The sequence below is a fragment of the Lipophrys pholis genome, assembly GCF_963383615.2.
Source record: "Lipophrys pholis genome assembly, chromosome: 4".
NCBI lineage: Eukaryota > Metazoa > Chordata > Actinopteri > Blenniiformes > Blenniidae > Lipophrys > Lipophrys pholis.
Genome location: NC_137637.1, coordinates 12,352,369 through 12,376,269, shown reverse-complemented (window position 1 = coordinate 12,376,269; position 23,901 = coordinate 12,352,369). Strand labels below are relative to the sequence as shown.

General features: G+C 41.6%; 1 protein-coding gene across 2 annotated transcripts in view; it reads right to left on the bottom strand.

The window, feature by feature from the left end:
- frmd4ba (FERM domain containing 4Ba) overlaps nucleotides 1-15,843 on the bottom strand; it is a 51,323-nt gene extending 35,480 nt beyond the window's left edge. The window contains exon 1 of one of the 2 annotated variants that reach the window (XM_080461586.1): nucleotides 15,554-15,843. The gene's annotated coding sequence lies outside the window, so the exon portion shown is untranslated. The remainder of the gene's footprint in view (nucleotides 1-15,553) is intronic. The other variant, XM_080461587.1, reaches the window with a different exon arrangement.
- Between the last annotated feature and the right edge of the window lie 8,058 nt (nucleotides 15,844-23,901).

Here is a 23,901-nt window from a genome sequence, read left to right as displayed (position 1 = left end):
GTTTTAGTCTTTCTCTTTGTACTGACATTCACTTGTCTGAAGCAACCGGCTCCCGGGATCACTGCAAGCCCCCAGACGAAAACTTCACTTGCTTGTTAATGAGCCTGCACCACATCAGACGTTCGTAAAGTCTCGACTCAGTTGAGTTCAGAATGATCCCACCTCTCAGATCTGCTGACGAACTTCGTTCTGACAGAGATGTCGCATCACATTTTAAATACCCTCTCAATAAGAACACGTCAGACCTCGTGTTCGTGGAGGAGCAGGTCTCATAAACATGAATACTGTGTCGCCCAAAAAAAGAAGTATAATCTTCACATCTTCGTCAGGATCACTTTGTTTTCTCGCATTGGAACATTTCACTACGTAATCCACATCAAAGATGCTTTTATTAAGTGTATTATGCAACATAATAGTCATATTTTCCTTGTTGTCACCCCCTCTCTCACTAAAATACTTGGAAATGGAGAATTCAACCCCTTGAACATTTCAAATGTGATTTCCCACAAAAGCTGAACGAAACATTGGTTATATCAGAGAATTTAACAAAAAGAACATATATAATTTATACATACAAAAAACAAAAAAAAACAAAAAACAAGAAAGTTGTGGCCTATTCATAAGAACTGTTGTCTCTTTCTCATGTAGCTTTTGACCCACACTAACTTTATCCCTCACACTTCATATCTCATTCAACGGTTTTCTTTTTGAACATTTGTGACATAAAAAGTGCAACTCAATGTTATTTATATGTGACCAAATCTGTTAGTTTCAAACTGGCCAAAAATGACTTTTCATTTGAGAACTTACAGGAAGTGAAAATCTCTAAACATGCTAAGATTCTCACTAATTGTCTTCAAAGAGCTTTCCTGATCCTGTTGTCTCATCCAGATCAACAACTTCAACACTTACCATTTGATTAAAGAAGGCCTAAATTAATAGCCAAAAGAAAAAGAATAAAATAATTTCAAACTAACCATTCTTGTGATTTTGGTTCAATACAACATGAGTCGCAGTGTTCACAAAGGATTTTATACAATATCATCTGTCTTCTAAGGATGTAGGAAAAGCATCATTTAGAGCTCCTGATAATGCAACTTTATGGAAAAGAGTAACTTCAAAAACCCACATGCTCTACTAGAGGTCAATATAATGGACATGTGTCTTTTGTGCACACATGCTTTTGGTCAAAGTGAATAATAAAGTGACAGTGCTTTCCTTCTGGTTAATTTGGAAACAGAATCAATGATTGACAATAGGAGCGTACAAACAGTCAATTCAATCAGCTGTGATCACAGTGAAAAACTACCTTATTTCTTTTCTCTGACCGACACATTTGTCTCCTGGAGTCTGTCTCCAGGCTGGCACAGCAGCTGGAAGTACATTGACCTCACCGCGCGGCGGTCTGTCACCCCCTCCGATTGTGTCACTCCGTTTCTCAACGCCAGTCATGTGCAGCACACATTTAAAAGGCTCTTTCTTTTCAAGCTATTGTGACACTTTGGCTCGCAGACTGAGTACAATCAATTGTGCACGTCAAGCTGTGGTGGACGTACTCAAGAGTTCACGCTGCAGTGTGCCTTTGAAACCAGCAGAGGGGGAAAGTGAGAGTCAGAAACCTCCCTGGGGACAGCAACAGCAGGAGTGGTTTAGGAAAATGTGTGGTGAATAATTCTGTCTGTTGGACTTCTCATCTCCTGATAAACAGGTATTCATTTCACCTCGATTGAAGGTTTAATAGGAACGCAGGTAGGTAGCCATTTACAATTTAGAAAATTTGTCCCAGACGTTCAGTGTTATTAGGTCAGAATCCTTTGAGAATACAAGGTAGGGCATGACAGGGGCAGCCATGCTGCCAACATCATCCCAGCTCCTTGTCCCCGGGCTCATTTCAACACAAGATAGCAATTACCGTGTACAGTAAGAGGCAGATTATTAGCCAAAATGGGGTAAGGCCGCGGAGTGAATGCAGGAGAGGGAAGCAGCTGTCAGCCACACGGCTCTGCAGCTGACGAGCTGAGCCACATACTGGGACTGCAGCTGACACCCTGCACCGTACGACTCACACATGCATGCAGGACAGCTCAGGCCACTTTCCTCGCAGGACCCTGCACGCATGCTTTCCAGGCCAGTAAATGGAGCAGGTGGACACAGCTGTCAGACATCACGATGCCCGATAGGAGGACGATTTGTAATCATACATCATAGATGAATGGATTAGGTTCATTAAACATTAAGACAGGCCATTTCTGGTCACGCACAGAGCATGGCCCACTTTTTATTAGGCTCCAGTACGCCATGCCATGCGTATGAGAATGCTGCAAAGCATCCAGACTGTTCCTGCTTTAGTTTAATCATCCTTTGATTCGTTCTTAGAATGCAATAATAATTCCCCCAAAAGAAGAAACTGCAATTTCCCTTTTGAACACACCCTGAGGCATGCGCATCTGATATCAGAGGATCTTGAGGGAGAGGCTGCCATTATACATCTGAAATTGTCACTGCAGCTGTTTAAAAAACACACACAAGACATCTTAATTACAGCCAATTAACACCATGTGACGGAGCTCCGTTTGGCAAATGAATGGCGAGACAGCAAAGCTTTTGTGTGCATTTTGGCGGTACAGTCAAGCCTGGCTTTGTGCGGCGAGGCGGGGGGTAGCGAACAGAAAAAGAGGCAGGAAAAGAAGCAAAGGCCCACGGCTTCAGGCTGCCACCATCCACCTATCGGCTTGTCAGCTGCATCTTGGGATTTGAGGCCGGCTCCGGTGGCTGTACGGGCCGACGCTCAGGGGCAGGCTGGGGGCCACGGGCCATGACAAATCATGTGTGTGCATAACCCAGATGCTACGAAGAGGAGGAGGAGGTCAGAGCGGGGGAAGGGACTGCGGTGTCAGCCAGCAGCCCCACACTGTCTGCCACCACGAAATGTGGCCCCGGGGGAACGCCGGTGCCCAGATCTGCCCGGGTATTTCTGAGAAGGATCATAAAGAGCTATTGTCAGAAGTTTTCAATATCATATCCTGGAATGAATGACCACAGTGCACGTCTCCACAGGCGTCCCAATCAAACAAAGATAGGGCAGGAGAGATGAAGAGGAGTGGGGGAGGGGAGCAGATAGTCATTAATGAACCCTAAGGCTGTGTGGTGGGGGGAAGTTATTGAAAGGAGGAAAATAAAACACATTAGATGATATAAATACTGCTGCAAATAAAAAACTATGATAGAAAGATCAAAAACTTGTTGTATTTCATTTGAATATTATGTGAGCACACAAGACTTTCTGTAAGAGACTTTTTCTTAATCCAGTATGATCTGGGCCATGTTCACACACAATGATGACAACGATAATGTTTCAAATGAAAACGCGTTGTTTTTGTGTTTTCATAACAAAGTTTTGAAAACAATGTCACTTTTCACGGAAATGGCAGAAATGCTGAAAAAAGTGTTGTTAGCATGCCAGGCCACAAGTTGGTGCTGTTGTTTTGGTTCTGTAGTGAAACCACACATGCATGCACCGAGAACAATACATTATAAACACTATGGTGAGTACACGGACATTCGTATGGACAGACAACGAAGTTCGATTGTTATTCCGGTGACGACCAAGTTGGTTTGCTGTTACGATTAACTGGCAATTATAAATCTACCAAGTGCCTGGAGAATATGGACTGGGAGTCATGACACTCTGGAGGACGCCATTGATGTTACTGTCCATCGACATATGCATGTGCAGAATAACTATTTACTAAGGCCATGGTGCGCATGCACAGTCGCAGTGTTTTCAGAAAGTTGTGTTTATCTCTGTCTACGCCAAGACAGAGTCAGAGTGTTTTCCAAAGGTTCCACCATAATGCATTTTCAAAAAGTTCCGTTGTTGTATAAACAGATACTGAAAACACTACAAAAGTTTGGGTTTTCACTTGATGTGTAAGCGGGGCCTTAGTAGTGATTATTCAGACCATTTTCCCTCTGAGCCCTCGGATCACCTTCAGAAAGGCGGCCAAATTTTTTATCAAATTTTTACAATCTCAGAGAAGGCAAAGAGTCTTTGTGATTTCTTGTGCCCTCTTAAGAGTGTCCTTGAGAAACATGCTTTCTTGATTGATCTATTGGTTACTTCACAGTTTTTTTGATAAATTTTGTAAAAATGGATTTCTGAGCTCAATATATCAGATGTTTAAATTACTTGGCTATTTAGTCACAGATATGTAAAAGATGCACTCATTTGGTTTTTTTTTATGCCACTTATGTGATTGTAGTAGTGTGCAAATGGGCCTAATACTAATTCTAATCTGTAGCAGTTTGGTTCAGTCGGCTCATGGAAATTGAGTCGTTAACACACGTTGAGTCATGAACACTAGAAAACCTTTTAAGGGTTACAGCGCCCCTTCAATTATAGCGGAACATTATGAACACAGTGAAGTGGTTAAATCCATTTTGTGGCTGCTATTAGAAGCAGTTGATATCTGCATATCTGATACCCCCTGGCTTATCACTCTCAATCCAATTTACTGAACAGATAATTATATTAGCGACGTGGATTCATCTGGCCCGTACGGCGTTTGACGCACCACGGCAAGTCGTACAGACTGTACCGACACCCTGAAGGACCTCAAAGAGTCGTCTCTTTGAAAGAAAGACCAAGGGTCCTGCAGGAATACTTGTCACTGTTCTGTCAGTATCAAACCACCAATATTGCAGACAGACTCTATTTTTATCCCGCCGTACGAATTCAGAAGCTCTCGGTGGGCAGAGAGCTCTCAAAGGTGCCGTCATTGTCACATCAATTTCATGAGGTGAAGTGATTCGGAGGGAGGGCGGGTTCACTAGGAGTCAAACAGGGATTTAAAAGTAGCTGGAGTTTGTTGAGCAAACAACCTCAAAACATCCCATCTGTTCCCGATTTAGTGCTGCTAGAAAGTCTAATTTAATACTTTGTTTATATGGTCACGCATTCTGTTACAGCTGCTACGCTGAGTATGGAAAAACATGTCATTGCTGTTTTTATACTTTATTGCCCAGAAAAGATACCACATGTGAACAAATTAAAATTTCTAACCAGATAAATATTCTCAGAGTTGTTGAAAACGTTAAAAAATTAAATATCCCACAGACTGACTTATACAAGCAGAGTGAGAAAACAGAGGTTAGTGAAAGAGAGATTCCAGAAAAGATATGAGGGTGGGAGATACGTCTCAAAACGTAGATGTAAATATAGCTTGTGTGGCATTAAGTAGAAATCATGGAGCAAAGGCGATACTATACACTTGGTCCTCAGAAAATGCTTTTTATATTCTCTTCAGCCTGATATTGACATTGAATGTCCACACTTGTAGATGAATGAGTGTAACGTGAGAGCTCAAAACAATCTCACCTGACTGCAGTTCCCTGAACCCGAGTATTATTTTTTATCAAAAGTCTTTTTAGCAACAGAGAACTGTTAACAACACCTGTTTGCCATATGCTCACTGTCAGCAGTTAGCTCATTAACTCGCCATCAGCCACCAGGAAAGCCACATAATTACTTTCAGAGTGACTCAATACCAAAACAAAGCTTAGAGTAAAATTAACATTTTAACAAGAGCAGTCAGAGATTTCTGACGTCTGCCAAAGGTTACATCTATCAGTGGAGAAAATCTGGTGAAAATCAGTCATGTAGTTTTGATGTAATCCTTAAAAGCCTGTAAAATGAAATCCTGATCCAGAATCCGTCAAAATTTAATGGAACCTTCCATGGCCTAATATCTACCTGTGGTGAAAAATTCGACAAACTATAGGAGTTTTGACTTAATCTTGCAGACTGACATACAAAAATATGCCGATGATTTCATCCCGTCCTTGGTGGACGTAGCTAGGGCTGCACAACATCTTACAAATTCATTGTTATTGTGATATCAACATGTACAATATACATATCGCGAAAGATGTTTCAATCCACTGTACATTCACTCTGCAAATTAAAAGATAGAAGAATTTTATATGAATAATTTAATATGAACATGAAAGACATGATAGAAATGAATCACATTCAATGCACAAAACATATGTGATAAACTATTGGGAAAATGTCACTCAGTTGACAACCCTAATTTATTCATAGCTAATAGTCAAAGGGCAAAAGCACAATCAATAAATACAATTGACAAAAAAACAACACTGCTGTGGGAAAATTAGATGTATATGAAATTAAATAAGAAAAAAATAATAACCCAGTCAAAGATGGTGTTAAAAAGGGGGCAAGAGAAAGAGCACCGTTGAAGAACAAAAAAAATAACATCTCAGACAAAAGTGCAAATCACATCAGTATCGCAATCCCCCACAACATAATCACATATTGCACATTTACCTAATATTGTGACACCCGTTTCTCCCATTTTTTTTTATCTATTCAAGATCATTCTTTGTTTCTATGATGCATAACTGTATTTTCTACCACTCCTCAAAAACCTGAAATAACAGATTACTGTTTCTATTTTAAATGGCGAGAACGGACTTCCCCATATACTGCATCGCCAAAACACAGTAACTCCCATCAACTACCGTTAGAGCGCTCTTTGATTTAATCTTACGTTTCACAGTGTCTTGTTATTGAAGCAGTTCAGTGGTGTGTTAGTCTGATGCACTAAGTTTATCAGGTTGGAATTATTATTAGCAGGGGAAGCCTTTAATTTCATTTTTGCTATCAGCGCAGCTCATCAATCATCTGGAGAGCAAATTACTGAGTGCTTGGTGCTAATCCAGTGGGCGAAAAGGCTTAATCACTTAAACTGGCTACCATTTCAAGACAATAGAAAATGTCTACATCTGTAAGAGTCAAGATGGATCTAAAGTGTGCTTGCAATTTTTGGCTTGAACGTGTAATATATTCTGAAGAATCTCATTCAATGTTTATGCTGTACGACGAAGCCAAGTTGTGGCATATTTAATTTGCTGGAAGTATAAAAGCTGGATTGAAGAATCAAATTAATTCCCTTCAAGTGGCCATAGAGCAGAAGTCAGAAGCACAAAAAATGAAGGAAAACAAGCAGCTTCTTATCTGAAATGTTGCTTTTGGGAACTGCACATGTACATGGGAGGAACAAATCTCAATGCAAAAAATACACGAGCATCATACTGTATATTTAAGTGTTTGTATTTATTGTGAATTGTTATCGCAATACATAATCATATATCACGCAGCCTTCTTGTAGCGCACATTGATATCATGATAACAATGACTTTGCAATGCACTGTACATCTCCTATTACCAGGAAATACATTTTATCCACCTTGTGGTGGAAATTATTTAGTTAAAAGAGGGACTCATAGACCAGAGCGAAGGATATTCATCTAATAGACCCTGACTAATCACTTTAACACTGCTACTAAATAAATCTCCCCAGTAACAAGTCATGTTTGGAAGACACATGTGATTATGAACACCACTGCTGATCTTCCCCTCCCATCTTCCTCTGGGGACGATGAGTGTTAGCGAGTTTGCTCCACACCTGTTATAACTGTTCAGCGCACGCAAACCTCCGTGTATCAGCTTGCTGACCAAGTCCAGTCTCTGCGGTCACAAAACACAAGCCACTGTCATTCATTTCTGTTTGATGACTGACTCTGATTTAATGTGTCATACTGCTGATCGGCTCTCCTTTAAGCTGTTCCTTGTTATGCTTGTGAAAATGTGGCGGTCACATGTGGTGCTTAACACAACAGAGTACAGTAGGTGAAAAGGCCACACATACGTTTTCATGAAGGACAAACCTATGCATTTCAAAAGGAAGGAACCAGCCCTCTTTGCAGCACAATGCTATCTTGAAAAGACGTCCGGATCAAAGATGGCTCTCTCGATTGTACTCCAGTTTCCTGGTTATTATACCATCCCGCTACCAAAGCTTTCCTCCATGTTATGACTCACATGCAGACCTTTGTCCCTGTTGGAGAGCTGAGCCTGGCCTGCTTCAATGCAACTGCAGGACGCTGGGTTTCGGTCCACAGGGCAGGTGATAATAAGTCCCCCCCCCCCCCCCCCCCCCCCCCCCCCTGCCCCTCCTGCCCCTCCTCCTCCTCCTCCTTCTACTCCTCATCCTCCTCCTCATCCTCCTCATCCCAAGCTGCAGTGGTGAAGGTGACTGCATCTGGATGAATTCTCTTTACACACTGCAGGGGATTTGACTTGTGAGCAGCGAGTGCACACTAAGAAATGAAAAGCTGTGTACTTTAATGAGCTAAATGCTAGGTTTAGGATACTGGGAAATGGTTGGGTATGTAATTGGTTTAAAGATGATGATCCACTGCAGTAGGTTAGAGCTTAAGTATATCAGCTGATGTCTTTCTGCTTTGGGATTTGTTAGTCAAATACAATGCTTTTTTTCTTGCGCCTAATTTACACCACTATTAGTTAATCACACCATTTCTGTGAATTAATCCTGATACATCACACAATTCATTCATATTTCAACTTTTTAATTTGGAGAGCATGACTGTGCTAACACAATAAAACTTCATTAAAAATGTCAAATAACTATAGCCAATGCTCACCGTCAATGGCTAGCTATATTGAAGTTTGTTATAGCAAGCTAGCAGTTACTAAAAACTATACGATGGAGCTTTATGAACGACTTACAATCTGTTTGTGTAAAGTACGACTCTGTAAACGTTTAGTTCACATGAGCTTGTGTCAGTTAGCGCTGAGCCTATAGCATAATTAGTGCTATTGCTAACAGTTATTCTCATTGGCGAGAAAGAAATAATACTAGTTAGTCCAAGTTAGCCCTCAGCAATGAGCTGTTTACTTATTGATTACTTATTAAGGCGAATTTCACCAATGTTATTGTTTGAGAATAACCAAACAAATCTAAATTTTAACACCGTTGGCTTCCTCAAAAAGGGACAGATGTCCTGTTGAAGCCACGGCTTATCACAGTCGCCCTTAATTAGGTGGTTTTTACCCAGCGGCTTTCCGGGAGCATGTGAGTCGTGGTTAACCCTCCACAAAAGGGAGCTCAGGTAACACTCTATCAATGATGAACGCTAAGCTTTAATGGGTGAGCGCCTTTCCACCCTCCAACTAGAGCAGATATCTATCTGTTGCTCAGCAGCCTTTAAGCACTTTCTAGAGCCAGTGACAGTACAACCCAAACAAAATTTACTTATTGAGATAATAAAATAAAAAAATTGTTCCAGCACATCAACTCAACAGGAAATCACTTTGTGGGGGGTTGCAGGACTCTGAAGCATATTCACAGAAGTCTCCAGCGTGTTCCTTTATCATGCCTCCATCCCTTCTGGCATCAAATGTGTGAAACACTCACATGGGGTTTTAAAAGCTGAGCAGTATTGATCACTGTGGATATGAAGCTGTGGGGTATGTCTGCTGTGGAGACACGCTCGTTTTGAGCACCATGAACCTCTCTGTGCCTAAAAGGGTAATAATAGCCACTCGGGCCCTTTTCGCGCTCCCCTCCTCCTTTGTTTCACCTCATTCTGATCATCACCACAATCCCCTTCTACGTCTGTGCGTGATGTGTGTGGCGTGTGTATTTAAGAACAAAACACACAGAGATGGGGAGCAATCACAATGGGATGGATGGATGTAGAAAGACACAGGCGGTATAATTTGAGGAAAAGGCCACTCCCACTCCCGTCTCCCCACAACCTGCCAGAAAAAGCCAAGAGCGCCACAGACGGGGAGAGGAAGGTGGCGGAGGGCTCCGCTTTGTTGTTATTTTCACTTTCTCAGCCTCACAGCAATCCCATCCCAGTCGGAGAGATGTGTGAGGAGGATGAGTGGGAGGAGGAAGACACAAACTAAGACAGGGGGATTCTGGTTTGTAACGCTGCAGAGATTGGTTGGGTTCAAGGTTCCCCACGATGCCTGGAGGTAAGGAAGAACCCACCAGGAAGAAGGTGGTCTGCTGTGCATCACCTGTCTACCTGTGCAGCAATGTACACAAATACAGGTTGGACAACAACACTTCCAAATGTAACTGGTACACATTGAAACATACTTTTGCCATCTTGGTTCTAACCTTTAGATTTGTCTTATCCTCACAATTTCTAACATGATCTCTGACTTTCCTTTCTAATACTTACACATAATCAGATTCCTAATCCAAGGTTTATTAAGGTGTTTTTTTTTTCCTGCCTCAAAACAGAACACACAATCTTTGTTGGTTTTTTTAACTCTGTGTTTTGCTTTAAATCACACTGTGTTGGCTGATTTCTCTTCACAATGTTTTTCTATATCTCAAAGAGGAGCCACATGCGCAAGAAGGGTCAGACCATTCTCATAACAGAACTGTAGACATACAGCAGGTGCACTGTGCAAGGGAGAGACATAACAAAGGAGAGAAGGAGGGTGATGTGACTGCACATGTTGAGTGCAATGAAGCGATAAAGTCTACATGACATGATAAATTGTTCAAAATGAGAACACATCGTTTACGTGTTTTCATTTAAGAAAAGTATTGCATTCACATGGCAACGTTTTGAACACAATGTCCAAAACGGCAGAGGCGCTGAAAACAATGTAGTTTTCATGTGGGACTACTTGTGAGTGCTGTTTGTTTGTATTTGCCATGAAACCACACACACGTGCACCGAAAACAACACACTAGAAACATGAACAACGGCGAGTACACAACAGTCATATGGACAGAACACGTTGGATTGCTATTCCAGGTCCCAGCAGAATGTGGACCGGGAGTCATGACACTGTGGAGGTAAACATTGTTGTTATTGTCCAACTACTCGGACATGAGCAGAAGAAGTATTTACTGCGGCCGTGGTGAGCATGCACAGTAGCAGTGTTTCAGAAAAGTTGTGTAGCATGTAGCATGTAGCATGTAGCACGTTGCACCGCTCGGAGTAAAATCCTCCTGGATCCACTGAGGAGTGAAACTAATGAGCGATATCAGGCTTAGTCTGCTGTTTTAAATGTCTCCGGTGATTAAGTTGCTGGTGCTGTAAGAACCAACTTTCGCTCCTCCTCGCGATATTTTTGCAGAACATAATTTACATAGTCAACTATCCTTTTGTCATTCTCAATAATAAAGAATCCCCAAACCACAGACTTTGCTCGTCCTCTCTGGCGTGCCTGCGGGCGACGATACTGACGCACGGTGTCAGGTACTACTCGTATTGGGGAGCTTCATGAGTACGAGTATGAATACGACGTGCTGTATTGGACCCGGTACCGGATATCGGTGCATCCCTAAATACTACCAAATTGTATTGTTATGTCCAACATATCATTTACATGCAATTTTCCAACTCTAATCTCCCCTTTCAAACACCATCAGTTTTTGAACCCTACTCTGAATTTCTTACCAGTTCTGTTTGCAATGGATGAATGATGATGTATCACCAACTGACTGCTTCACCTAATTTGTATTGGTTGTTGCACTATGGGCCTAAACCATGCACTGTTGGAATTGCGATTAATCTCCCAATAAAACTCCCCTGGGAGACATGGTTTTTACTCAGAAGAGCACGAGTCAATAACTACTGATACCCATGTGTAACGTATAAATCCATCCCTGTGTCCATTCTTTAAATAATTCATCAAGAGGTGAACTCAAATGCTGCATTTTGAGGGTGAATTTACAACAAAGAAGAAAATGTTATTCCTTAAACAGATTGGAGCTTGTTTTAATGCAGTCCCTTTTATCTAAATGACATGGAAAACTGCTCCCAGAGGGATTTCCAACCAGCTGAGAGTCACTCCCCAGGGCTGCTGCCAGTGCTTTCTACATTATTCTGCAGAGAAATGAACACACAAACAAACCCCGAGCATCAATATTCACTACAGACACACATTAAAGGACCAAATCCCTCAAAACGAAACAAAACAAGCAGTAAAACTTTCAGAGTGTGTTTTTTTGTGGTAAACAGGAGTAGTAAATTTTGAAGCACACAATGAATGCGGTAATATCCACAATGGCTGTGTTTTTGCACGCAGAGCGAAGGTCCAGACTTTTTGTTTTACTCAGGATGTCCTGTCTGAGAGGACAAAGCAGACATGGAACAAGGAAAAGAGATGTAGAGTCTGCACACTGCTGAGCTGGCTGACAGACTGAGGAACAGATTCCTGTTGACACAACGTTCAGCGTGAGTCGTGTTTGCAGTGATTATGTTACAGAGAGCCACCGAGGCACTGCGGGACATTTACAGCAAACCCGGGCGGACTGGGACGTAAGTGATGAAACGTTTAGAGCTTCATCATTTTACTGAACCTGCACACAGACGTAAACTCTGCTCTGGAGGATCTGAATTGATTTCCTCTGCTAAGCCTATAGATTACTGGTGACCCACAAACACATTGACTAGAAAACACTCCAGTGTCTGACCCTGAATTAGGCCTCAAGCAGAAATCCTGAAAGTGCTAATCCACAAGATCCATGTTTTGTTGCCTGTTTTGACAACAACTAAGCACTCTATGTTTTTTTGGGGAGGGTGGGGGCATTATGACATTTTTTTGGCAGGGATTTTGAAAGACAATGTCAGTTTAATTCGTCATGGATGCAAAGATTCAGGACAACACAAAATGACATACAATGGGCCAATGCTGCAAAAATGAACAAAAGGAACAAAAACATAAAGTGTGTGCTCTAATACACAGTCTTTACCTTTGTTTCATTTTGAGTACCTCCTCAATTTAAATTGAGGTTGACGGCAAAAACGGAGAATCATTTTTTGAAACCCGATGGTGACATCAATGTGAATAATCCGAGCAGTTTCATTAGGGTATTTGCACTTCCAGGGCTCGGACCCAAAACATTACAGGTGAACATATTTGTACTACTGAATGATTTCACATTACCTTTTGCTGCTTTTTTCAGTTTAATTATAGGTTTGAAGGCCAACACAGTAAGGGATTCAGCGTATTGCTCAAGGACACTTTGACATACAGAATGTGCAAGAAGGAGAAGTGGAATCCAACATGCAACCATGTGATTGAAAGACAACCTGCTACCAGCTGTGTCACAGTGCGTGATGGCCTAATGCAGTAGTGTCGTAACTGGCTCACAAGAGGCTCCAAACCTAACCCAGGAACCCATCAAGCAAATTGTCAACATTTCAAATAAAACATTGATTTTTTTTTAAGACATAAGAGTTGCGGACACAACACAACACTGACACTGTACGTGGTGCCTGAACTAAATCGAGTTGGACACGTTAACTAAAAACAACTTTACCTCCTTTTAATTTGAAACAAATTTGCTGATGTTTTGGCAATTTGCCCAAGCGCGTATGAGCCACTGACAGGATTTAACAGACTTTTTACTTCCCATAACAACTTCTGGATTGCTTATAATATCTACAAAATTCAAAAACTACCAGAAAGCAGAGAAATAAAGGTTTTTGTCCGTATAATCATGATCACAGTGGCCGTGGTATGACCATCCAACAACAGACAAGATTCACCAGCGTGTCACACAAATGAACCATGAGCTTCGAGCAGATCTCATTAATAATGTTGAGTCCAGTTGCCACAAACATCCAAAGCACTCCTTCCTAATCTGGTTATGCTTTAATTAAACTTTTCATATAAAAGCGAGTCTTTCTCGATCAGTGGCCCTTTCGCTCTGCTTGACTGGCCTTCAGAGTGTCACTGGAAAATCCAGAATCAAATGAAAATGACTGTTATTTTTGGCTTTATTACATGTAAAATGGTCAAATCTTTCATGTTATTGACCCATAACGACATTATTTGCTGTGTCTAGCACCTTGGCTAGCAGACCTAGCAATTGTTACCTGGTAAAATTGGTGTTTTGTAATAAAAAAGAGGATTAATAAAACAAATATTTTTCATTTACTTTATGTAATTTAAATTTTGAAACATTTGATCATGATTTCTTGACAAAGGCTGGTGACACATAGCAACAGTAGCTCATAAAAATCATGTTTTTATCAAGAGATGATTCTTATTGACCAAAAGTCAAGTCAACTTGAGTCTTGGCCCTCAATGGTAGTGTTCATTTCCCATGTGACTCTTTGGTCAAATTAGTTGCCCACTCATGTACTAGCGGTCAAAAGTCACAATCAATGCTTTATTTATGGAAGTGAGACAAACTCCTTTCTCTAACCCTTGAAATTCTGCCTTTGAATTATCTGAATAATACATCTGACACTCTCCTCTTGAACTACCAAGGAGAAGCAAGCATGTAAAGTCTTCACGGTCTCACTTTAGGCTTCATTATGGGATGTGAGACCATTACCTGCACATAAAACAGAATGTATGAAACGCATTGATTCAACCTGCTGTTTCCCTCCTCACCTGTCACACACTTCACTTTTGATCAGGACTTTCATCCTGCACTCAATCTGCAGTCAGAACCAGTCTGGCAGGAAGTCCAGTATCAGTGCTGGATTGTATGAACCTGCATGACAACTGTATCACATGTCCTAACTGACAAGCGCTCATATTCACATCAATGAGGAAGATGACGTGTGGGAAAATGGAAGAAGAAAATGCTGATGGACAACTTTGAAAGGAAAACGGTGGCCTGGAGGTGGGAACTCCTCTCCAGCTCAAGTCACACTGTCTGGGCGATGGCTTTACTGTTGTTTACCCTGTCAAAGACCAACTCTTGTACAGGGTGAGGCTGTTAATGGTGCCTGCTTTGGCCGATGACGCCCCTTTGGTGTTGGAATATTCTGCAGTGGTTAAGAGCTTGATTGAATTGGAAGAGCTGACCCCATTAAAATCCCCCCAGACTGAAGTCCCTACAAAGCAGCGCTGCCTGTGCAGTTTGCCTCTGTGAGAGAGACAGAAAGAGAAAGAGGCACATGTTGCTCTTGTGAGGCCGCAAATCCAATATAGTCACCTATACAAAGCAGAGCCCAGCCTTTGTTCTGTATCACTCTCACACGTCATGTCACTGGGTTTCCTCCACCACAAATGAAAGAAAACCTCTCATTTTCTTTGTCCAAACCCCTCGCACCACAAATACCTATTTCTCACTGTCCGAGGTGACAAAAGCCCCGTACAGGATATCACACGCCGGCCATGCCTGCCTCACTATTGTTTGTTTTGTCCAGGAAACAGGATATTCACACAGAGGGAGAGCAGGTCAGCTGAGTGAGATTGTTTTTTTTTAAAGTGCAGGAGTTCAGGAGAATAATCCCATGTGCTTACAAGGTGCAAATATCAGGGAAGAGACGCGTGAATCTCCTCAAATTATCCAAATAAACAAGAACAACTTCACCACACCTTTTTTCCTGACCTGAAGACACCTAATGTTGACATGTCAACATGAGTGTCAAAGCCCAGCTGACATCAGCAGAAGTCTGGAAGCCAGCAGCACATGTGGGCTGAGGACTCAATGGGATCATTTGTTTCATTAAAATCTGTGTTTTCCCAACCTAAATAAAACAGTTCCAATGTTTAAGTGTTTGAAATGCATGTTTAAGGTGCCAATTGTGAAAATTGAACAAAGCAAAACAAATGATCTGACAAGCAGAAAAGCTGCGATCCCAAAATAAAATATAGTTTTATGCGTAGAAATCAGTATTAAATAAGCTCTAAGTCGCTGTGTTTGTGTGAGAAATTGAAACGCACCTTGTGTCTTTTGTTGGGGATCTGATCGCTCCCACTTTATTGTCTGTCCGCAGCTCGTCTCAACCGGCACCGGTCAGTGAAAGCGGCCCACTCTTCTCATTCAAAGCTCCCCCTCGGTCTGGGACGTTGGTCCGGACTGGAAATCCTCCTGCGCGGAGTTCAACCGGGGATCGGTGCGTAAAGTCCGGGAAGGGAAGCGGTGCAGGCTGTGCGGGGCATAACAACCCCGTCTATCACACTCCGCACACAGTGAGTCCCATCCATTCACACAGCCCGCCTCCTCCTCCTCCGCCTCCTCCTCCTCCTCCTCCTCATGGATGGGACACATGGGCTTCCCTCCGCTGCGTCTTCAGCGCGCCGCTGGCGCCCAATGCAGGACCGTGAACGCATCACAGCAAATTCAAAATAAAAAAACCCACAGCGTTTTTTCCACAGCATTTTACCTCTATATAATCATATGTAATGTTATAATGGCCAATAACGTAATACCTTCCAGTAATGTACTAACTGTGTAATTTTTTCGTGTAATGAAACTAATAGTGTAATAACTTCCCAATAATATAATGTTTTACGCATAATAGTAGCTAATAACATTTTTCCAGGAATCTAAAAAGTTCTTTCATTATTGAGGTAGCTTTAAAAACATTACAACTTCAGCCAATTCCCAATAATACATGAATATAACTGAATTTATTTTAAATAAAATATTCTGTGCAGTTTGTTTATCATAAATAGATATTATGGATGGGATAGTCATAATCACCATATTCATCCATTGAGGGTATATATAGTCTGCAACACTCTCAATTCTGGTCTATCGTAATACAATATTGGAGAGTTATTACATAATTGCAATTATTACTGATGAACTAATCATACTTGATCAATCCCCCTCAGGGAAATTCTTTTTCCTACTTTTACTCATCCTATTTCTGGGATGCGGTGGGCGGCCACATTAAAGCGCTCCGGGGAGCTGTTGGGGGTCAAAGGTCATACTCAGGGAGCCACAGTGGTGACCTATCTACTGTGGGATTCAAAACTGTGAACTTCTGATCCCAAGTCCACTTCTCTAGCTTCTAGGCCACCACAGCCCTTGTTATGGGGCCATAGATACTCTTAGAGCCCCAAGCAAGCGCCACCTATGGACCCACTTTTCACTGTTTATGTTGCATTGGTATAAAGAATAGACTGATACAAAATGACATAACTACTATTTGATGTCGTGGTGTTGTATTTAGGTTGACTGAGTTGAGTTTGTTGGTGCAGTGCAGTTGTACCGGTATGAAAGTAAAACTAAACTCTTTGCATGTTTTATTGTTTTTTTGTTTTGTTTTGTACAGTTTATTGATCCCTCTTAGGGAAAATTAATTCTCTGTACTTAACCATGGGCTGCCATGCTATTGCACCTGGGGAGCTGTTGGGGGTCAAAGGTCATGCTCAGGGCTGCACAGTGGTGATCTGTCAGCTGTGGGATTCAAACCTGCGAGCCCAGGCCTGCTTTTGAATGGACATCGGTAAACTTCGTTTGAGTTTTGGGTGCTCAATCATACGACAATCGTGTTCAGTCACTGAAATCTACATTTTTGGGAAAAAAGTCTTCCAAAGTGCAGTGTTCCATCCATCTCCATTGACATGCACAACATCCACAACACCTTTGGTTAGAATTCATTTATTTGACAATGCAGCAGATAATCGTACCGAGTTACTGTCTTTCAGCTTCACACCAGCTGTATTGTTGATGCTCATGTTCATCCGGCTGACACAGAATTAGCAGCGGCAGACCCGACAAACACAGCGAAAATGGAGAAATGAGAAAACTGAACCGAATGACCTGAAACTGAAAGAAATGCTGATGTTCTTGTGAAACCGCTGGATGTGTAAACAGGCCACTGTCTGCTGACATGTTTTCTATGTCAATCTGATAAAATATCAATATTATGGCCCGTGTGGAACAAATTCAGAGATTTATTTCCTCATATTCCTAAATATGCCGTTTTTTTTCAATTCACATCAAAATGTCACCTCTGTAATTCTGAATTCTCTCTTCAGACCGTTGAAGGACTTTTTTTTTACTTGAATTAACTTGTTTCATTTGTGTTTAGGGCACAAAAGGTTGATAAGCCTTCATAACTAGTAAAACAGGCATTCTCCAAAATTTTAATGAAACATAAGTAAAACACTGCTGCTGACGGTGATTAATCACCCAAGCTGAGATATCAGTGATGCTACCATGAAAACAAGCTACCTCGTTGCTGTCAAACTAGCCTGAATGCCTTGCTGTCAGGGAGAGTTTGTAAAAACATGGATAATACAACAGCTGAAGGAGAAGATCTTTTGACATTTCACTGTATTTTGCACCAGGTTTCATTAAAAGTGGCTTAATGTTGAGATTTTAGTCATTTTCTCTTGTAATTGTATGGTTTTGTGAAAATATACACATTTTCATCACTTGCACTCGACACCACGAGAATGTTTCAAGTTTGAATGTATTTTGATTGATTACGGCACTATTTCACCCACTCACGTTGTAATTGAGGTGTTCGTGGCCCCCGAACTAAAATGGGTTTGACACCCCTGTGTTCAAGGTTAAATAAATCAAATGTTATTTATTTAAAAATGTCCCAAACCGTTTTTTGCTCATGAAGGTCGCAGCCTCGTGAGTTAGGCAAGTTGTGCTAATCTATAGTCGTGAATTAAATGAAGATTATTCTGCAACCATTTTATATCAAAACTGAGAAAATGTGAAGACTTCACACAGTTTTCTGTTATTCTGAATACTTTTGGTGAAATATAAAAAATGTATTCTTGAATTTGGTTTAACTACATGTTTGTTTGTTTGTTTTTTAAAGTACAGTATGTTTGTGCCAGTAAGTAAATGTGAGTTTCCTGTATCTGTTTCAAATCAAAGTCATTTCTATCTGTGACTTTGATCCCTGTAAGAACCTTTACATGTGGTTTTTTTTCGGTCTGTAGGAACCCCAAGGTGGAACATTTTGAGCATATTGTCGACTTTCCAGCGTCAAAGGGAAGGAAAGGAGTGCCACACGGTTGTGGCTCCACCGCAGGCCGAACAATGGAAAAAGCCTGTAATCCTCATAAAGTGGAGGAGAAAAGGAAATGGGAGGGATGAAACTGTCTGCTTTGGTGACGGAACAGCTGAAGGAAGTGTGATGAGCAGCTACGAGGCTATCTCTGACAAACACACGCACACACACACACACACACACACACACACACACACACACACACACACACACACACACACACACACACACACACACACACACACACACACACCGTGGGCAGAACAAAAAGAAGCAGACAATAGAGGGGTCTCCGTGCTTGATAGACGGTCAGCTGTGTTACTGGAGCTAAATGCTTTCTTCAAAATCTAAATGAGTCACCCCAGGGACTCCCCCCCCCCCATCACCACCACCACCACCACCTCTTCTCCCACACTTGTGAGGATTTCTGCAAGCCCTTGATTAGGCTCACCCCAGTGCCATGTGTCCCCCCCCCCCCCCTTTCCTCCCACCTCACGTGCACGCCAAATCTCTGCTTGGCCTGGGCCCCCATTGAGATTAGCCCTCTGGCTATTGTTCTGATGACACGTCATATAAAACTGTCTCTCATTACCATAATACAACGAGTGCACCACGATAGTTGATGGTTGAGAAAATTGGTGTGTGTACAGCAATCTTATAATATCCCCCAGATTATTTTTAATATATGCAAGAAAAACACAATATTTTAAAAAGGAGACACGCAAAGGAGATTATTTAAAGGATAACATGACAAATGTAAACCAAATTTAACACAAAACAACAAATTTGTCGGGGAAATTAACCACAAGAGACAATCTGAACATGCAAAACTGTCAGTCAGGGAGCTTTGTCAGTGTGGAAGGAGGAAACGATGAATTTTAAACACGGGAGGATTATGTTGCGTTCGTGGAACAGATGTTAACACGGAGAGGGTCTTCCCTCCTGAGAGAGGCCCCCTGCCTGACACGCCGCCGCGTAGTCAGTGTGCATCCTGTCCTCCGGGCTTCAGTTGCACATTGCCCCCACCCTCCCCCCAATACAGATTAACACCCCCTCACCCCCTCCCTCCTCCGCTATCAGCCTTGACCTTGATGGACTGCTAATGTCATCTTCCTTTGTGCTCTGACAGACATTAACTCTCGCCAACTCCCTCCCAAAGAAAACTTCAGACATTCGTGAGTGGTCCCAGTAAACAAAGAGGGGATGACAATAAATAGCATCCACAATAAGTGAGCACTGATCCCTCCTCCTCCTCCTCCTCCTCCTCCTCCCCCTCCTCCTCTAAGCAGGTCAGCTGTTGTGCTGTCGTTCTTGTGCCACCAGTCGTCTTTCTTCCCGATAGCTTGGCCATTTTGGTGCATCTTTAGTGTTTTCCAGGTCAGGAAGGTTTCATTTAGAGCAGGGGGGGGGGGGGGGGGGGGGTGTCAAACATAAGGCCCGTGGGCTAAAACCGGCCCACAGGAAGCTTCAATCCGGTCCACCGAACCGCCACGCAAATTACAAAGTGTTTATCAAACAAATCACACATTTTTTAAACAAATACTTTGACTCAACACAACACTGAGACCCAAGATGAGATATCATGTAATGCTGCCATTAAAGATAACAATAGATAACAGGCCTCACAGTCAGGCTGTCAGGGTGAGTTTGTAAAAACACCCGTAACACAACAGCTACGGGAGAACTGTTTTTGACATTCCACTGTATTTTGCATGAGAAAGTGTTTGGTTTTGTGAAAATATTGACATTCCATCTTGTATACTCTGTGCAACAACAAAGAAAAACTTTGAAATTCAAATTTAAAAGCTATTGTGGCACTATTCTATTGATCCTCTCTGAAAAGGAAGATAAATCAGAAAGATGGCAGCCAGTAAAACAAGAATGAAAATCATTTTATACTGCAAATATATATGAATAAAAACATCTGTTTCATCAGTTTGTCTATGGATACATCTATTTAACCCATCATAAGTCATTTCTAGGATTGAATATAAATTGGGAGAGGATATTTTCAACACTTCACAACATTTATTTCACTTTTGCTACATTTTACAATCTGTTTAAATGAAAGCCAAAAAAAAGGAATAAAGAATACATGAAACTGAGCATATTTTCACGATAAAAGAGGTTAAAATTCTAACTGGATGTCTTAACAAAGGTTTCATAATCCAGTTATTTCATTTTCACATTGCATGTTACCAAATATCCTGCACTGAGTTTTTATAAAAGAGAGGCATTTTAAAGCTGTTGTTAACTTATTATGTTTAGTTTAAGAAATACAAGTAAAAATGCGGAAATTACCCTTGATGATAAACTGAAAGGGTTAATCCTTCCAGTTACAGATGCTTTCAATGTTTTGATACTGCAAGTATCTGCCTGAAAATGAAGGAAAAAAACTGAAGTATCTATTTTGATGTTTCTTGAAGCCACTGATCACCGACTTATTTTAGTGTGTTTTGTGCTTTTTGATCACAGCATCACTTACTAAACGTTATGTTGCATTTTTAGATCTACTAAACATTTTAACTTTTATTTCTGTGACTTTATGGACTTACAGCTCAGGGTCTTTGTATGTAACACACAAAATGACAAAGAAGGCATTATGACACACACACACACACACACACACACACACACACACACACACACACACACACACACACACACACACACACACACACACACACACACACACACAGTATCATAAGCACATTATGTAAAACAAAATGCTTGATTTGTCTCTGAAAATCGTTTTTCTTATAATTCAAAGTTCTAAAATGAAAATGTCTCGTGAGATCTGAAGTTCATGTTTCAACTAAAGTAGTAGATGCAACACTAAATGCAATACAATCAACATCTTTCATCCATTTAAATCAACATGACATGAGAAAATCACAAACGGCCTTTGCTTTCAATCTTACCTCTCACCTCCACCTAACGCTCCTGCATCTGATAAACAGTTTCTAGAATGTGGTCAGATGAAATGTTTCCTGCCGTGATTAGGTCTCGGAGACGGCGTGACGCGCGCGTGTGTGTGTGTGTGTGTGTGAGTGTGAGAGAGAGAGAGAGAGAGAGAGAGAGAGAGAGAGAGAGAGAGAGAGAGAGAGAGAGAGAGAGAGAGAGAGAGAGAGAGAGAGAGAGGCACCTCATGTGACTGCTGAGAGAGAAAACCTTCAACTCTGTGTCCTCAAGTGTCCTGATTCCTCACTTTGTCGTGAAATTCTGATATCATGGATGCAAACCTGAAGGGCAGACGGTCACGGGAAGAACAATCTTCTTTCCCTGCAACAACGTCTCATGACCTTTTGTGTTTTGGCTGCTCGTCTTTAAACCTGCCGTGTTCCCACTGACCGGGAATCAAAGGTTGTGGAGGATTTCATCAAGCTTACAAGAAGCCAGTGTGAAAATTCAGCGCACAGAAGGTGAAACCAACACAGAAAATATGTTTAATGGACCGTGTCTCATCCATTGTGTGACATTTTATAAGTTTCACAGCTTCACTCAAGAGGTTTTTTCAGGTCACTCACTTATGTGTAAGTCGCCACTGTAGTGCCACCATGTGGCGGAAACGGGACACTCAACCAAACTCTTCTTTCAGTATGTCCTGCACTTCATTCCTTAAATGGCACCAGGGACAAACACAACACTGAAACCCGAGCTGAGATATTATTGATGCTGCCGTTGATATTAAACTGGCCTCAAAGCCATGTTGTCTGGGTGAGTTTGTAAGAACATGCATAATGCAACAGCTATAAGAGGTTTTTTTGGGACATTTCACAGTAGTAGAAGCTTTATGTTGTGATTGTAGTAATTTTCTGTTGTAATTGTTTGCGTCTTTGCGGAATATTGAGATATTTCCCTCGCAGATACTCTGCACCACAACGACGAAAAAATATTAGTTTCAATTTAAAGGTTGTCATGGCACTATTTCACTAGCCCGGCCCACTCAAATTAAAAAAGTGTTGTATGTGGCTCCTGAACTAAAATGTGTTTGACAGCCCTGAGTTAAATGCTTCCCTTTAAGGAAAAATACAAATCACATTAAAAGTACAGAGCACTGAAACAAGTGGTTAACAGGCTGGCCTTAAAGTGGAATTTCGCCCAGGGACTTTTCAGTGGAGTTTGCATGTTTTCCATTTGCGTTGTCATTGTCGTTGTCGTTTAGTTGTCGGTGTTGTGCAATTCAGTTTAATTAGATAGTCCAAAAACATGTGTGAGGTGAAATGGTCTTTAAGAGCTGTCCACAGTAGGCTTGCCTTTTTGCCATCTTGATGGATGGATGGATGGATGGATGGATGGATGGATGGATGGATGGATGGATGGATGGATGGATGGATGGATGGATGGATGAGGTTACTCTGGCTGTGGTTTTGCTTCTTGTATGTCTTTGGTTCCCTCTAGTGGATATTTCCACTTCATTCCTCATTTGAGCCTCACGCCTTGTGTGTGTGTGTGTGTGTGTGTGTGTGTTCTGCAGCACATACAAACACTAACCTTTTGTTCTGTGATATTTCTTACTCACACACACACACACACACACACACACACACACACACACACACACACACACACACACACACACACACACACACACACACACACACACACACACACACACACACACAGAGACTTTGAAGTGACCACCTGGGTTTAAGCTGAAGGTCAGGCTCTCCCTCATTCAAACTGTGCAAACGAAGCATGACAGAAATAAGACAGTTCTACACTGTTATTCTTGTGCTTCACGCTCGCTGCTGTGTGCACGTGTACGCTTGTGAATTCATGTTTGTGACTGTACACAGGCCTGAATGTAAAAGGTTGAACGTGCTGCTGTGTTCTTCACAATGCAGCAGCATGTGACTACCTAACCTAAAATCCAACTCCTTTCAAGCCTGCCATTTCACACTCATCTGAAACACAAAGGCAAACATTTTGACTTTTTATCAGAGCACAAACACGACGCGCTGCCTCATTGGCGTCACACATATTCATCATGACCAAACCCCTTCCTGTTTGTTAGACCCTCACCGTGGACGGATTTATGGAGCATGTAATTTCAATTGTGTGGACGGCAATGATCAAATTAGCAGAACAAAAAATAAATAAATTATGACCGAAAAAACACAAAGACAGAAAGTCTAGTCTGAGCTTAATGATGTTAATGGTATTTGAATGGAAACAAAAAGTGTGTTTTCTCAAGCTGTTAACCTGATTCCAGTGGAAGGAAGTTTCTAACCCTGTAACGGATGAAGGTTCCAGTGATGTGGCGAAATGTGAAGACACACAGTCGTCAAGAAGAGAAGGAAT